The sequence below is a fragment of the Hemiscyllium ocellatum genome, chromosome 30, assembly GCF_020745735.1.
Source record: "Hemiscyllium ocellatum isolate sHemOce1 chromosome 30, sHemOce1.pat.X.cur, whole genome shotgun sequence".
NCBI lineage: Eukaryota > Metazoa > Chordata > Chondrichthyes > Orectolobiformes > Hemiscylliidae > Hemiscyllium > Hemiscyllium ocellatum.
The window spans coordinates 29915890-29930460 of NC_083430.1; the positions used below are offsets into that span (position 1 = coordinate 29915890).

The following is a 14571-nucleotide window of genomic DNA, read 5'->3' on the forward strand; positions in this document are numbered from 1 at the left end:
TTCCAGAAACAGCCAGCAGACAGCTGTCTGACAGGCATTTGGCTCTGCTTGTGCTCATTGCTTTTTCTCACCAGAATAAATCCATTTCTATATTAAAGTAAAGCTGATTCCTATTAAACCGCTGAACAACTGACTCGAGGTAGTTGTGTATGAAAAAGATAGAACTGTGTTCCAAAGTATAACGTTTTGTACTAAACCGGTTAAGAGTTTGAATTTAGTTCTATTCCTGGTCTGCTTCGTGTTGCTTTCATGCTTTGTTACAGTTGTGTGATATTCTCGAGCGTACGCGAAACAGTTGCTGGGCAGTGAATATTTTTTAATGCATTTCTCCACCGCTGCCAATTCATATCGACATTTAGAGAGAGCACGAGTGCCTTTGTGACAGTTTCTTTTTGTGTAAAGTAGTGTTTGGAACTCGTTGTTTTAAGAGTAATTCAGGCACTGGCTCGGAAACTTGTTCCCGCTTTGTGGAAACAAAAGTCATTGGTGACATAAGACCACTCCCCATTCGCCAGAATTCCTTTTCCACAACTGAAGCCAGCTAAGATCAATCTTAGACCAACTGAAAAGGTGTGAAAACGAAGCAGTTTTCCTGTGGTAGGTATGAATTGATCCACTCAGTAACCACAGAAAATGCCCTGTGTTAACCGCTTCCATATACCCAGGCTATGACTTCAGATTACATTATCTCAGCAAAGAAATATTTTAATATTTATATTGTCTGAGAGAGTTTTGGGTGTGGTTTATGATAGAAGGGTGCACCCAAATTACCATTCATAGGGCGGTCATAAGCAAAACGGTAGATTCTTTTCCACCCCCTAAGCAGTTTTTTAAAGAAGTTTTTTTGTTTTCACCTGAAATAAGTTGGATCACGAAGTTCTTCGTGAATCATGATCCGTGTGGCCTGCCGAAGGAAAGCAGTTTATCTGGGAAACTAACGGAAGTATCCGAGTGATTACACGTAACAGTCCACACACACCACTAAATCCACTCCCGTTAACTAACTGCTCCATGGTTCAGTGATGTATCTATTGGCCGGCGAATGAATCATGTGGCCTGAGCTCGTCTAAGTCATTGGGAAATATCTGATTAACTGGCACAGAAAGGGGAATCTAGATAGGTTTTGTTTTTATTCCTGATCCATCCAGTTCCCACTGTGCATTTGTGAGCATAAGGTGAGGTCAGATCTGGTTGCAATGACTATTGACTTATTCGCATTGATTATTGTTGTACCTTCTAACATCACCGGGATGTCCCACAGCCCTTTGCAACCAATGAGGGATGATGTTGGCACACGTGGGGGGCCAGGTTTAGTGTCTTGTGACGCAACGTGGCAGAAGATTTCTGCACAGCAAGCTTTCATAAGCAACAAAGGAATAAAAATAATCCAGCAGTTAGGGCCTCTGTTGTATATGAGACTAAGGGGTAAGTAGGACTGGTGGGGAGATAGATCCATAAAATGACAAGGGGAGTTAACAGTTAGAATGAATACCATCTACTCACAACCATGCCATCTACCAATGGTAGGTGGTTTGCCCTCCCATCCAGAGACTAATTGAAATAGTTTTGAGAAGATTGGTAGCTCAGGTTGAGGTTTTGGATGTAGGTTTGCTCACTGAGCTGGAAGGTTCATTTCCAGATGTTTCATCACCATACTAGGTAACATCTTTGCCTGAGGCCCACTGAAGATGTAGGGTGAGCAAACCTACATCCAAAACTAATTGAAATAATTAAGGGCTTTTCTCTGCCTCCCACTGGCCTCCACAACAGGATGGGGGAGGGGGGAGGATATGGGTGTGGTGGGGTGGAAAGAGACTTGACATTTCAGGCATCAGAAATGTGTGGGGGGGGAAGGGGGCTGAGAGATAAATACGAGGGTGGAGGTAGGGTAGGTGGGAAGGTGATATGTAGATGCAGATGAGGGGTGATTGTGATAGGTCAGAGGGGAAGGTGGAATGGATAACTGGGAAAGAAGATGGACCGGGAGGACAGTTCAAGAAGGCAGTGCCAAGTTGGGGGGTGGGATCTGGGATGAGGTTGGGGGAGGGGAGATGAAGAAACTTATGAAGTTGACATTGGTCCCGTGTGGTTAGCGGGTCGCATGTGGAAGATGAGACGTTCTTCCTCCAGGCGTCAGCTGCCTTGGATATGGCAGTGGAGGAGATCCAAGACTGGCATGTCCTTGGTGGAGTGGGAGAGGGAATTGAAGTGGTCAGCCACAGGGTGATGGGTTTGTTTGGTGTGTGTCCCAGTGATGTTCTCTGAAACATTCTGCAAGTTGGTGTCCTGTCTCTCCAATGCACAGGACACCACATCGAGAGCAACAGACAGAGTAGATGAGGGTTTGGATGTGCAGGAGAATCTCTGCCTGATGTGGAAGGATCCTTTGGGGCCGTGGATGGAGGTGAGCAGCGGTGTGGTTGCAGCTTTTACACCTCCTGCGGTGGCAAGGGAAGCTGCCCTCCCACACTTGCTCCCTTCACCTCCATCCAAGGCCACAAAGGATCCTTCCACATCCAGCAGGGATTTTCCTGCACATCCAAACCCTCATCTACTGGGTCCATTGCTCTTGCTGTGGTCTCCTCTACATTTGGGGATACAGGACACCAACTTGCGGAATGTTTCAGAGACTATCTCTGAGACATATGCACCAAACAACCCCATCACCCTGTGGCTGGCCAATTCAACTACCTTCCCCCCCCCCCCCCCCCCACACTCCGCCAAGTGCATGCCAACCCTGGGGTTCCTCCGCCGCCAAATCCAAGCCAGCTGACGCCGGGAGGAAGAACATCTCATCTTCCACCTCTGGATCCTCCAACCACACGGCATCAATGTCGACTTCACCAGTTTCCTTTATCTCCCCTTCCCCCATCTCATCCCAGATCCAACTCGACACCACCCTCTTGAACTGTCCCACTTGTCCATCATCCTTCCCAGCCATCCACTCCACCCTCCCCTCCGACATATCACCGTCAGTCCGCACCTGCATCAACCTATCGCCTTCACAGCTACTTCATCTCCATCCCCCACCCTCCTATTTTTCTCTCAGCCCCCTTCACTGCCCCCCCATTCCTGATGAAGGACTTATACCCTAAACATTGACTCTCCTGCTCCTCGGATGCTGGCTGAACTGCTGTGCTTTTCCAGCTCCACATTTCTTGACTTTCATCTCCAGCATCTGCAGTCCTCTCTCCTGGTTGCTGTAAAGAGACTGGCAGGTAATCCTGGGTGGTCTCCTGATAGACAGACAGTGGTGGAGAAAATGGGGCTTTTTGGCCCAAAGAAGGGCCAATCCCTACTGCCTGTCCTGACCAAGTAATCCTGTCACCTCCCCCAACTCTCCAGGTTTTGACTCTGTCCACCAAAAGTTACGGTGATGCATGTTCGGCACTGCACTCTCCTCCTCCTAGGTGTAGTCCTAATGGTGACCACCATTCCCAGTAGTGCTGCTGAGCTGATAGACCTATGATTGACCAGCAACTCCTGGACCTGGGTGATTGTCTTTAATAAAACTAGCAGCCCCTCTTCCGTGGTTACGTTAGAGCCCAGGTGTCTCTGGAAAAGGAGCTCACGGTATCCACCAACATCCTGGAGTCCCTCAGGGAGAGGTGGGCGCCGCGGGGAGTGGAGTGTATTATTTCCCCGTCCAATTCTATTTTGATTTAACCCCTGCCCTCCCCTTCACTGTTTGAGCTCACAGCATTGCCCTTTGATGTGAAGGGCACTGTTTGTCACTGGCCACCCAGGTGTTTCCTTTCTTCCTGGTGGTGGAAACTGAATAAAGATTTGTGCACATGTGTCTTAAAAAAAGACTATCAGCCATTAGTTGGCTGTTGCTGACAGAATGCAGCCCCTTGTCCCATTGTCCATTGCCGCTGTTATTTGCTGGTAGTTCGAGGAAGGGATGTTTTCCAAGTCAGGAAGAGGAACTTTGACTATAATGTGATGGATTTTTTTGTATTGGAGTAGGAAGATAGGACCTCAGATTTACATCTCATCTGATAGCTGGCACCTCAGATAATATAGTACCTCTTTATTATTTACTTCACAGATATATTAGACTGTACGTTCAAGCTTCAGCCTATGATCTTCTAATGTAGTGGAAAGAGTGCTGCTATATATCCACCTCTGCAACTGATTCCAAGTCTCTCCCTTTTCTCTGCTGCAGCTGGAACCCTTGTGCACGTTATTGTCCCTTCAATGCCCAGTTTAATGCTCTTAAAGCCAACTATCTCATGCCAAATGTTCACAAATGACAATTCATTTGGAAAACTACTTCAGCTCTCTTCTTCTTTTAAAAGTCTTGGAGCTCCATATATATTCTCTGTTTGACTGACTGACTGACTTACATTTCCCAGAAAGTGACTTCAAGGTACTGTATTCATCTTTTTCAAAGTTTGGATGAGCTCACAGTGTCCTAGCTTGGTATAGACAGCCAGCAAGTTAAGGCAGTGCTTGTTGACATCACTAATCATTTAGGCTGCATTCCAACTGGTTCACCGTCAAATAGTTTGCTTTCAGATGCTCCCTCTCTGTCTTCTGAGATTTCCTCTTTTGGTTCCCTTTACTTCGCTCCTTCATCCCAGCAACCAATGACTGACTGAAAGCCTTAAACCATCCTTTAAAGTACTTTGAGATTTTATTGTATCTTGAGTAAATAAAATTGTAATATTAAAAGAAAATAAGCCTTTAATAACCATTCACAGACTGAAGAAATCTCATTGATTTAAAAAGGATAGTGTCAACCTTGCAAATCCGAGGTAAAGTAGTGCTCAGTATATTCATTTTAAAAGTAAGTATTGGATGGGGAGGGCGCCATGATTTAAAGTGCATTTAAAATATTAAATCTCTAACTTACTATTTTATTAACAAAAGAATATTAGAGGTTCTTGTCAAACTGACTGAATTCCCTTCATTGTGTTTAATCAAAAGTAATGAGAGCGAGAAATTTGAAATTCATCTTGTCACTTCCCTAACTGAAGTCCATTCAGAATAACAAGACTAACATAAATCTGAATGAATAAGTATGAGATTTATATTCATGACCTTCAACATCACTTTAGAAATGGCTACTTATCAAAGTTTAAAATGTACTTTATTGATTAGGGAGACTGGGCAACATGTCTGCATACTAATGAATAATCTGTATTACCTTTGTGTCGTCAGTACATACATTAAACACAAATATGCATCCTTTGAATTTAGCTCCTTGTTTTCCATTTTTTTTGAGGAGAATAAAAATTGTAATGATAAAAGCACTGCAGCCTTGAAAATTCATAAATAGCAAGGGAACTGCACGTACTTCAAATACTGGCCCAATACATTTTCACTGATGTGTCACTTTCTTGATTTTTAATTTTTGTTCTACTTGTCACAGGCATGTCAATATTGTCTTGGCCTTGCCACAGTTACTGTTAATGTCAGCTGACACGATATCTGCCTACTCAGGTGGATGTAAAAGATCTCTCGGCATTACAGATATTTGCAAAGCATGGGAGTTTCCTCAAGTGTCCAGACCAACAATGATTCAATAACCAAGCCAATCAAAATAGAATATCCATTTCTTTTTATGTTGCTGTTTGTGGGACTTTAACTGTATGTAAATTAGCTGCCATGTTGCCATGTTACAAGAGATGATTACATGTCAAGTGTATTTCATTGTTAAAACACATTGGGGTATCTTATAACCATGAGAGATGTCATATAAATACGAATTTACTCTTCAAAAATAAAACCCGAACTCAAAATCTGAATTACGACTGAAGGATTTCAGTAGATCTTGAAATATGTACTTTTAAAATTATACTGACTCGTGCAGTGCAAATGGGAGAAAATGCCACATCTTTCTGCGGGCAGAGACTGAGCACATTCACAGGTGAAAGGAGACTCAAGGGCATTGAATCTTGGTGAAAAATTAAAAGATCCTGTCAGGCATGAGATGGTGAAGTAAAGGTGGAAAGATCAGTAAGTAGAAATATAATACTTTTCAAAAGAAGTGAAAAATAATGAGACCTGAAAATATATAAAATGTAAATGTCGTTTTAAAAACTGCTGCTGCAGAAATATTAATAGCTCTCATCTTTCCATACTCTTGTTCGTTACAAAATTGTTCTTTTCTATTCTGAGCAGGGTTTTGTAGCATTTTCATTGCAATCCCTGCCATTGTAGAACAGAGCAAAATTTGCACATTTTAAATATGTTGTGTAAATTGGTGTCAAAATTTTTGACATCTAAGCTTCCATCTATCAATGTAGATCTTTAATTAGGACCTGTAGAAGGAGGGGTTTGTGCTTATACTGTGAGCTTGATTGAAACTGGCTGTTTGCCAGCATTGAAAGCTAGCGTATTTGAGGCTTCATGGTGCATGTTGAAATATTTGGGAGTAAACCTTTGCACAGACATTACAAAAATGGAAGCCCTGTTTTAAGAGGCTTTTACTGCACAGGAAATGATAATAATATGCAGCCCGGAGGTTAAACATTTAAACTACGTATGGCAGTTTTCACAGCTTGTGCATTTTATATTTTTGGAGTCCAATCTAAAACAGATGGCACTTTAATAGTCTAGTCATTTGGCCAATTCACATCTAAAGAAAATTCTAGTGACCATATTTAAATTTGGTAATCTGTGAGCTTTCTGCACCATGAGAAAAAACTGAAACAATTTGAGTTCCATGCTTTTAGTTCAGTAATACCATTTGCAAAGAAATTCATGTTTCTTGCTGATTTATTTATCCTGCTTTGTAGTTTGGAAATTTGTTATGCAATTGATTTTATAATATAAAGGCAACTAGATTGTAACATGATACTCATTTGAAGTGATCTAGTACTCAAAGTAACAGTAATTCGGATTCGCAAAATGCTTCAAGATGACGTGGGTAGCTGTTCACTTCTTAGAGCAACTTAGTGCTTTCAAAGTGCCATGGACACTGTTTTGCAAGTTTCAGAATTTCTTCGCCCAATTTTCGAGTCTGAAAGGAACAAGGGTTAACTCATCAAAGGCCCTTAAATGGCTAATACCTTCTGTAGGATCTGGTCAAATCTGAATCATTTGATGAAGATTTCAGAGATAGAAAGAGAAAACACAGTACAGAACAACTTTGGATATCTGAACATCAATTATCCGAATTTCGGATTATCCAAACAAGATCTCAAGGCCCCGTAAAAATGGTATCCAAAAGCTTAGCAGGTCTGGCAGCATCTGTGAAGAGACATCCGAGTCAGTCACCGGACCTGAAATATTCACTCTGATTTCTCTTCACTGAGTGTGCCTGGCTGCTCAGCTTTTCCAGCAATTTCGGTTTTTGTTTCTGATTTATACAGCATTTGTAGTTCTGTTGGATTTTTTTAAATAGAAAGGTTAGTTTAACAATGTTACCCCCATGATTGAAAGGTTTGCTGCCTCTTTATTCAGTTTGATTATTGTTCCAGAGATGCATGTGATTGCCTTTTGACAAAGCAACTCAGCGTTTCTTGCCATCCAGCATCTCCCAGGATGAATTATGTGTGTTCAGGACACATGTAGATTGAGATGCCTGAATCTCTCCAAAGTGACAGTGTAGAATTCTGAATGTTCTGTCCAGAAAGCTCACCTGCTTTTGTTCTGTGCCAGATTCCAGTCACTTTGGCTCATTTTGTAAACTACTCCGAGCTGTCATTATTCAAATAGGAATTCATTGTCATCAGGTCAGATTGGAATGGTTTAGATTTTACTCTTGGCAGTAATTCAGAAAACTATTGTTGTTCACTTTAAAGAAAACAATTCACAGTCACTAAATTTTTATTCAAGTGTTGCCAAGAAAGATTATAATAGAAAGATCAGCAGATGTGACCTGGATAACAGACTTTTCCTTTTTTTAAATTTTGATTGAGTGATCAAACTGTGGCCATGATACCCTTTTGGTAAACACTGAAAAAACTGTGGGTGCTGTAAATCAGATACAAAAATAAAAATTGCTGGAAAAGCTCAGCGGGTCTGGCAGCATCTGTGGAGAAAAATCAGAGTTAATGTTTTACGTTCAATGACCCTTCCTCAGAACGTGCAAATCCACCAGGAGTTGGTCCACAGCAAATGGGACTATTCTGGTTATTCCAATATGTAAAGATCAACCGTAGCAACCTTTGTGCTGTGCAAATCCCTCCAAAATATAGGTAAACAGAAGTTTTGAGTATTACTTTATTTCAACTAGGTGAATGTGAATGCTCAAGGGATTCAGTCCCATTATTTAACTGGATTAATTAAAACTGTGATAAAGGGAGAGGGGATAACCATTCAATTCTTGTTACGATGATAATAGCAGTCTTGCTGTTGAGTCAGAAAAGGTTCTATGTTCAAGTCTATCTTCAGAATTTGAGCTCAAAAATGAAAGTTGTAACACCAGTACAGGACTAAGGGAGTGCTGAACTGTCAGAGGTCCTTCCTTATGGATGATATGTTAAGCTAAGGCCCCATCTGTCTGTTTACCTGGAACGAAACGTGATTTTTTTCTTCATAGTTTGTAAAAGAGTGAAGAGAGTTATTGTGACATCCTGGCCGATACATAGCCCTCAATCAACACCACAAAACAAATGACCACATTGCTGTTTGTGAGACTATGCTCAGTGCAGATTGGCTACTGCATTTTCGACATGACAATATTGAGTAAATGTGAAAAAAAATCTTCATTGGCTTTAACATGCTTGCGATATCCGTTGGTCAGGAAAGTGCAAGCCTTTCTTTTCATATCATGCTACGTTGCTTTTTGTTTTGAGATTGGACACAGTGTCCAATGTAATACCAGGTTTATTGAAGTATAATTTGAACTTGAATCTTGATTTTCATTAAAAAGTCTTAAAAAAAATCAATGATTTCCACCTCCTAGATGTGGCAGCAGCATACATTATTGTTATTAACTGCACCATTGCCTTAGACTGTGCATGGATCTGGGTACAGTGCCTGCAGGACTTTGCCATGGTGACAGCAGCCCTTTAATCTCTATTCAGCAACTATTATCCTCAGGTAGCCTAATAGATGTATGATGACTGTGTTCCCTGAAGCAAATATTTAATTCTTTGAATAGCTGGTAATTGAAAAAACAGAAGAAGTTCAGGTTCATTGTATGCATGTGTGCACATGACTACTCACTTGTTCCCATGTGGACATACATTATTAATTCAAGGGATCTAGTCCCATTATTTAACTGGATTAATTAAAACTGTGATTCGTGGGTGATTTTGGTAATTCATGATGTTTATGGATCAGTGGCAGTGATCTGAAGCTTACATCCAGCTGCTTGTTGGACTCTAAAACGTGATGGTTCAGTCATCGTGTAAACAGTTATTGAAAGGTAGTGGATAATATCATATTGCTGCAGGTAACCTTGTTGTGTAATCTATTTTTGGTTAAAGTGACAGTGAGCCAGCCATTGGTGTGTCAGCATATTTACCTACTGAACAATGAAGCCGTCAGGTCGGGGAGACTCAGGTTTGAACCGCAGTCTATGTAGAGTTCAGTTGATCTTGGCCTGGACAGCAGCAACAATGCTGCAATTAACTTCACGTGGCCGGGTCTTTGAATAGCTGTGCACTAAGGGAGAAAGTATCAACTGAGTGAGATTTTGCAGCTTTCCTGGATTTGGGTTGGTGGATGTTTGGCCAGGATGGTTGGTTCTAATATGGTCTAGCAGCATATCAACATTTTAAAAAATTTATTCTTTCATAAATGAAGATGTTCTAGCATGGACAACAATTGGTGCCCATTCTAATTGTACTTCAAGTGAGGGTGTTGCTACTGACCTTGTTAACAGGCAACCCCATATCTGTGAGTATTGAGTCACATAGGAATGGCAGATTTCCCTCTCGAAGGAATTGGTGAATCAGTTGAATTTTTACAACAGACGATAGTTTCTCAGTTACCATTACTGAATCTAATTTTATATTCCAGATTTATTAATTGAATTTAAATTCCACCAGCTGGTGTGTTGGGAATTGAACCTATGCCACCAAAGTATTAGACTGCAAGCCTCCAGGTTACTAATTTAGTGGCATTACCATATAGCACATGCTGACAAACTCAAACACAAAGGACCATTAGGATCAGATATTAGATATTTCAACAAAATAATTCCAACAAAATATCAGTGCCTTCAGGTGGGGATGGAAACTGTTTTTTTAAAGTGGCTTTGTTTTCTGCATTTAGTGATCTTGTTATGTTTGAAGTGTATATTGCAACCAGAACACTCTCTAGTTGGGGAAATCCATTAAGAAAGGCATTGTACTCCTGTTGATAATAGAGAACACTGATGGGAAACTCCGTCTATTGACATCTTGCATTTATTTGGCAACATGTAAAGTATTTCCATAAGTCTGCAAAAGAACTAGACTTTTTAAATAAGCATCTTTGTTTAAAGGAAGGTACAACTTTCAAAAACCTAATTGCATCCAAAAGCAACAGGGAAAGAAAATATTTCATCATTTGACAAATTGTTTAATTATTACTGATTTGATTGAATTTAATTCTTTATGAAGGAGACAAATAAATCAATATTTATATGTGATACATAATTCAATGGAGGCTGGTTAGCTTAACTGACTGACTTGTAGCTAAGAATAACGTCAAAAGTATAGGTTTAAATCCCGTCTTGCAGGGGATGGTGTGATATCTGCCTCCTTGTTCTGCCCCTAAGACTGAAAGGCAATGGTAATCCATCACTGAAAAGATCTGCCAAGAAAACAGATTAGGATGAAGATACCAGTAGATAATGAGCCAAGGACCTGTCTTTGGAGCGAACACAGATACTTGATCATACTTAATTGCGTGTGTTTGCATCTTTTAAAGAGGACAAGAGACCAAATTAATCAGACTCAAAATGCCGTGTGCTTACTTTCCATTTTGATTGCATTTTATGAAGTATGATGTGAAGATGCTGGTGTTGGATTAGGGTGGACAATTTATGAAGAATGGGAGAAAGTGAGACTTCAGATACTGGAGATCAGAGTCGAAAAGTGTGGAGCTGGAAAAGCGCAGTTGCTCAGGCAGCATCTGAGGAGCAGGAGAATCCCAGTACATTCCTTCATCAGAGTTGTGCAGACAGAGGCAATTATTTTCAGTCTAGCCTTCAACACCTTGTGTACCCACTTCCCAGTCCTCTGCCTAAGGCTCATCCAATTTTTTTCACACTTCTTCAGTATCTCATTAAATCTGAAGTCCAGTACCACATCCTACCCACCACCGTGAACACCGTTTTACCTCCATAACCTATTCTGCTACCTCCTACCACGTTCATCCATGGCCTTGTTATCTCTATTACACGTCCCTTGCCGGGTTCCCTTTTTCCACTGTTTGTTCATCAACTCATCTAAAACTCTGCTAAATAGATCCTCACCTGGTCCAAGCCCCATCTCACCATCAGGTCTACATTGTCTTCTCCTTTTACAATTATTGGCTCCAATATAAAATTCTCATCCTCCATATTAAAACCCATTCATTGCTTATCCCGCCCTTAACTGTGCAGTTCTTCCACGTTGCAAAACCGATCCCTGCCTCTTAATCTAATGTTATTTTCCTTCTATGACCCACCCATGATGTTGAATACCCTTTTAAAAACTCAGCTGTCACTATGTATTTCCCTCTCTGCTAATCTTGGCTCTTCTTAAAATGCAGCTTTTTAATCAAGCTTTTGATTGCCTCACCTAATATTTCCTGTTATGGCTCCGCATTTGGTGATGTCTAATTATGTCTCTGTGCAGCACTTTGGGATATTTTCCTGTCCTTTGGGACAATGTGCTGCAGGGAAGTGTGAAAGTACTTGGTAAAGAATCAGATTGATTTCATTCCACTGTGTAAAACTGGGTGTTGAAGAGAAAGATGGCTTAATCATGCTTTTAATGTTTATTTTCTGAATCAGAGAGTTTCCTCCCTTTTATATGCTTGCAAGTCTGTACACATGTACAGAAGTCAGGCCATCGATTTGGATCAATATTTGCATTCGTTGACTCATTTCTCATTCCCGCTGGGTTGGGACTGAAACAATAGATCAAACATTGAAAGGAGAATATCGTCCAAAGTTTTTGATAGATGCTGTACACCCAGTCTCATGTGAAGCAATTGTTAATAAGGCATTGTCTTTGCACAAGATAGCACAGTATGATTGGCTGTATTTCCATTTTTTTTGACCGCCATGCTTTCAAAGGAATCAGATCATTTGCAGAATTCAAAACTTGAAAGGAATCTTTAACCTTTTCATGTACCTGTAAGTGCTACCAACAACAAAAAACTTGCATTTATTTAGCACCACTAACTTGGTAAAGGATCTGAAGGTATTTCATGAACCTTGGACAAAAACTGAACCAAAATAAAAGCAAAATTATCCTGGGGACTTGAAACTCAGTAGGTCTGACAGCACCTATGGAGAGAAAGAGTCCGGTAAGGACTATCCAAAAGAAGAATCATTTTTGACTTAAAAACATTGCTTTTACATTTGTAAGTTAGGACTGTTACCATCTTGCACATGCGTTAAAGCCAGTGAGATGATGTCAGGGTCATGAGCTCGGTGTGAACATTATGTCAGTTTCCCATAATATGATAGGTAAGCAGATGTTGAAATCAATAGTTTATGTACCATTTAAGAAAAGTCTTTGTCTGGTAGCTTAGTCTGTTAGCAAACCAATTAACCTCAATATTACACTCCCACTTTGGTGTGGGCAGGAAGGCGAACGTGAGTCTGCTTTCTCACCAACTGAAGTGAAAACGTGTGAAGGAAGTGGGGTTCATCCTTTCGGTGAGGTTCCCTGTGCATGATCCACCACAACATGATACCCCTTCCTTTGTGACTGCCATCGTGCCTTCAAAACCTGTTTGTCTAATGTCTGTCTTTCTTTCTATGGTACTTTATCCCTGATTGTTCAAAAACCCTGGAATTACCGGAGTCAGGGATCCACTTGTCTCTTCAATGTATTCCCAGTAATGATCATCTGGTATGTACAAGAGAATGCTGCAGAAGCTCAGTAGGTCTAACAGCATCTGTGGACAGAGAATCCGGTTAATGTTGAGAGTCTCTGGCCAGAGCAGGATAGATAGATATAGAATCAGCTGAAACATGGAGGACAGCCAAGAGTATGGTGTGAACATCAATTTTAAAAGATTTAGTAGGTTCAGTCACATTGACTCCATTCTCAGCTTTGGGCTATTTCAGGATGAGGGAAGAGTCGCAATCTGATTGGAGAATGCAAAGATGGAATTCTGATAAAAATTAGCACATATTTGGGAGGTGACAACATTTTCGAGGATATTAAATAATAATTTGGAATTTAATTAGCAAAGGGAGAGGGAAAGGTTTGTAGGGAATAGGGAGATGGAGAATGTACATCTTTTGTAGAAGGGCAACATCATAGCAACTTTGAAGGAGAGAGGGGCACAGTTCGAGACGAGAGAACCGTGTACAATATCAGCTGGCATGAAAATCTGGTGGGAAGATGAGTGTTCAGCAGATCAGTATTAAAACATGGGAGCAGGAGCTGTCTCTTTTGGACCAATCACGCTTGGTTAGGACATGACAAGGAAGATAGGTGAAAATCTAGAGAAAAGTGTTTGTTCAGGACTAGAACAAGGTTGGGTTTACAGGCAACCCTGGAAGAACCTGGGTTTGATGGACTACAGAAAGGGAGGAACGTTGCAGAGGCTGATCACACTGTTGAATCTTAATAACAAAGCTAATGGGTTTCTTGCACTTGTTGGAGGCTAGTGACAGGACAGAGAAATTTGAGGAAATGATTAAGAGCAGAGAAAAGAAAGAGTTAGAGAATCTAATGAAGGTCAGGAGAGCAGCAAACCTATGGAGAGAGAAATGTGAATTGAGATAGAAGCTGAAATCACTAAGGATGAGAAGTCAGTTATCCCTTATATATTAAGGCAACAAAGGTCTAGGTTTCCCCCCATCTCATGTACAATTAGACTGTTGCAAGATTCCTTTCTCAATTGAGCCCCTCACCATTATTGCAATTTTATCATTGTTGAGATAAAAACAAAATATTAAAACTATGATTGATGGGATAGTGCATCACCTAGCTGAACTTGGAATGGAGGCTCAGTAAAACCTGATAATAATTGTAGTTTTCAGTCTTCATATGTCCTTTGAGTAATGCAGTGAGAAGTTTTGCTTGCAGGAACTTTAGATTAGATAATGTCACAGCATTGCAGCCCTGAGGTTTCAGCCCTCAATCCCTGTGAGCTCTGTTTCTTCTGGCTCACATCGGATCACAGAATTCTCTGTTTTTCTCTTGAGGTTTGGATTCCACCATTCAAATGGTGAAATTTGAATTCAATGAAAATCTGGAATTAAGAGTCTAATGATGACCCTGACCACAGTTGATGATAAGAAAAACTCATTTAATTCACTAATTTCTTTTAGGGAAGGAAATTGCCATCTATATCAGTCTGGCCTACATATGACTCCAGACCCACAGCATGTGGTTGACCCTTAACTGCACTCTAGGCATTTAGGGATGGACAACAAATGCTGGCCTAGCTAAAAGTACCCATATTCCATGAGTTAATATGAAACAAAAGATTTTTTGATTATCTGCTTTTCTCCTG

At 40.7% G+C, this 14571-nt stretch overlaps 1 protein-coding gene across 1 annotated transcript in view; it reads left to right on the forward strand.

Moving 5' to 3' along the window:
• The window catches only part of clic4 (chloride intracellular channel 4), a 144053-nt gene that overhangs the window by 450 nt on the left and 129032 nt on the right, over window positions 1-14571 (forward strand). The window lies entirely within an intron of this gene.